We start from the raw sequence: 3,818 nt of genomic DNA on the forward strand, positions 1-3,818 counted from the left end.
GAGGGACAGGCCGTAGGCGAGGCCAGCGGCCGGGCGTCTCCCCGAACTTCGACAACTTCCCTCCTCACGCCGCCCCGCCCCGCTGCGCCCCGCCCCGCCCCGCCCCGCTGGCCCCACAGGCCGTGGCGGCGCGCAAAGCCCGGCGCAGGAGTCTGAGCCTCGGAACCAGGCCCTGACCCCGGCCTCCCTGGAAAACCCGGTGCGGATAGAGCTCTGGGGCGGACGGGCGGCGAAGGCGGTGCCACAAAGACCTGAGAAGTTTAGGCAGGACACCCACAGACCTTCTATCTGGGCTGCTGTTTCTGAAAAGTGCAGGAAAATATACCCATGTCCAGGTGGATTGTGGGAACTAAAAGAGTATTGGTACTAAGTAATGATAGTAAGGGTTTAGTAGAAATAATATTTCTGATTGTATGTGATTCGCTTTGTGGAGCTCACTATATAGACCAAGCTGGCCTCAAACTCACATAGATCCACCCGCCTCTGCCTCCAGAGTGCTAGGATTAAGGGGGTGTACCACCACTCCAGGCCTAAATACTTTTTTAAAAATTGCATAGATAGGGGATTTGAAACAGAATGAGGAAGGTGAAACCTACCCAGGCATGGTGGCACGTACCTTTAATCTCGGTGAGTTCCAGGCCAGCCTGCTCTACATAGTAAATTCGAGGACACATAGTCAGAACCTGTCTGAAATAAAAAGAAAAGGACCACACCCAAAAAGGAAAGCAAAAACAAAAATAAACAACTCTCTTACCTGAGGTTTAACAGCTAACTGGAAAGATGAATTACCAATCTCTCTACCTGCTATCACATTGATTAAGAAGGCATTCTGAAGTAAAAATCTTGGGAGCAAGAAGGAACTGCTTTCCTTTGCTGCTTCCTGTCCTGCCTAGATTGTTCAATTTAAAAAAGCAGGTATAGGCCACAGAGTAGTTCAGTGGTACAGTGTGTGCATAAAGCCCTAGGTCCCATCTCAAATTCTTTCTCGACATAAATGCCATGTCTTGACACAGAATTGTCTCTCCAAACTAGTTAGTGTTCATAGTCCTTTGTTGGCCTTCTTTACTAGAAGTTAACAACCTCCTAATGACTTGTTTACATAAGTCTAATGCCCCCTCCCCAGGGCTCCTCAATGGCAGGGATTTTTTAAAATATTTATATGTATTTTGACATCATAACATTATACTATATGCTTAATAAAGGACTTTGTCCTGCATATATTCAACACAACGCACCTTACTCTTTCACATGTTGCCACACTTAGTTGGAATAACGAACCACTTACCTGAAATTTTCATCTGCAAATGTTCAGTGTCTTATTTAGAGTCACTACTGCTGTGATGAAACACCATGACCAAAGAGGGCAGTAACCTGGAGTCAGGGTCTGATGCAGAGGCCATGGTGGGGTACTGCTTACTGACTTGCTCAACTTTCTTTCTTTTCTTCTTTCCTTCCTTCTTTCTTTTTTTTTTTTTAAGGATTTTTGTTGTTGATGATTTTTGGTTTTTCTTTTTCTTTTTTTTTCTTTTTCTTTTTTTGGTTTTTCGAAACAGGGTTTCTCTATATAGCCCTGGCTGTCCTGGAACTCACTCTGTAGACCAGGCTGGCCTTGAACTCAGAAATCCGCCTGCCTCTGTGTTTCTTTTTCTTTTTTTCTTTTTAATTTATTTATTTATTTTATGTATATCAGCACACTGTAGCTGTCTTCAGACTCACCAGAAGAGGGCATCAGATCCCATCACAGATGATTGTGAGCCACCATGTGGTTGCTGGGAATTGAACTCAGGACCTCTGGAAGAGTAGTCTATGCTCTTAACTGCTGGGCCACCTCTCCAGGCCCTCAGCTTGCTTTCTTATAGAACCCAGGACCACCAGCCCAGGCTCGGGCCTTCTCCTATCTACCACTAGTTAAGAAAATGCCTACAGTGAGGTCTTACGGAGGCATCTTTCTCAGCTGAGGTTTCCTCATACCTAATAAATCTAACGTGTCAGGTTAAAACTAGCCAGCACACTCAGTTTATATGTGGCCTACTTCAGAAGGTCTAGAAAGTCTTCACACCAGCTTTTAGTTACTTTGATGTGACTTTTGATTGTGTGTGTGTGTGTGTGTGTGTGTGTGTGTGTAAGTACTTGGGGAGGAGATAGATTCTCTCCTTCCACCATGGGGGTCTCAGGGATGGAACTCAGGCTGTCAGTCTTGGCAGCCATTGCTCTTATCTACGAAGTTGTTTGCAAGGCCATATCCTCTGCCTTGTTTTAAGAGTTAGTTGAAGGACTGTCTACATCTCACTAGCCTGTAAACTCCTGTAAACACTACTGCAGCACCCTCAGACACAGAAGTACCCCTCCTCAATATGTATTAGCCTGGATTGTTCTTCCTTTCTCACTCATGGTGGTTTCCAGGACAAAACCCAATAGTGGGTACCACACGTCTATCATGGGCACAGCTTTTATCATTATAATAGGATTCCTCAATACACTGAGACGGCTGGAAAGACCCAAGATCTAGTTATTCCACTTCCATTTTTAGAATTTTTCCCTCACAGGCAAAAACCAGAGAGGCCTCAAGAACTCCCAACTCTACCTAGACTCCTCTGACTTGATCCAGCCTCAAAGAGCAAGTTATACAGGTCTGATGAGTAACCACTTAGTCAGGAGTGAGTCTCCTTTGACCTCTTTTAGCCATTATCCCTTTTGACTCAAGGGAGAAGAGGAGAAACTATCCCAGTTTGAAACATCAGCTATATAACCCAACTGATGTTTCTGTTGGCATCTTTTATTTCACAGTATAAATTTGAACTTCTCAAAACACTCTAAAAGGATGCAGTTATCACACTCACTTCCCAAAATGAGGTACTCAGCACCACGGAGGTCAAATAATTTGCCCAAGGTTACATGGCTAATAGCCAAAGCAGTTGATACATTGAAATGAACCAAATTTAAGGATCAGAATCATCAGAGTACAACTGAGGAATCGCTTAATAATTATAGGACTTTAGGGGCTGTGACGTGATGAGTGAAAAGTGTTTGAAGATGTAGGTAGAAGTGTAGAAATTTGGAAATCTGAAAGTCAGACAAGTTGGTGTTTGAAGATAGCTGGAAGGAAAGGACTCTCGTAAGTCCTCCTCTGACCCTCACAAACATACCATGGCATGCTAAGGCAATAAAAGGAACTATTACTATAGGTTTGCTTTAAGTACAAAATGAAACGTCATATTTATATAGGACTCTTTTAACAATGTATGTCTTTGCTTGCAAAATCTAACACCACTAACTCCTAATATCTAACAAGTACCTTACAAAACTTTATTGAACTAAACATAAAATCTCAGCTATACTTATCTGTATCTTTAGTTTATCCCCACTTCACAGATAAGAACATTGAGAGGCTAGGAAAACCGCTCAATTGGTAAAGGGCAAGCACAAGAACCTGAATTTGATTCTTACCACCCACCCATTCAGGGGGTTGGGAGGGAGCCAAGAAAGGAGACATGTACCTATAATCAATCCTATCACTGGAGAAGCAAATACAAAAAGATCCCTAGGGCTTGATTGATGGCCACCCAGTCCAGAGAAATTGGTGCACTCCATCTCAGTGAGAAATCTTCCCTCAGAAATAAGGTGGAGAGCAATTAAAGAAGATACCCTACATTGACCTCTGTTCCCTAAAGCACGAGCATACTGGCACATAAGCAGTTTGGATCTTCATTTAAGAAAAAGAAAAAAGAAAAAAGGTCCGAGGATATAGCTAAACTACCATACTTGCCTAGTATGCACAAGGTCCTGGATTCAATCCAAAAGAAAAAAAAGGGAGGAAA

Source organism: Grammomys surdaster, unplaced genomic scaffold (assembly GCF_004785775.1).
Source record: "Grammomys surdaster isolate TR1022 unplaced genomic scaffold, NIH_TR_1.0 100, whole genome shotgun sequence".
Taxonomy (NCBI): domain Eukaryota; kingdom Metazoa; phylum Chordata; class Mammalia; order Rodentia; family Muridae; genus Grammomys; species Grammomys surdaster.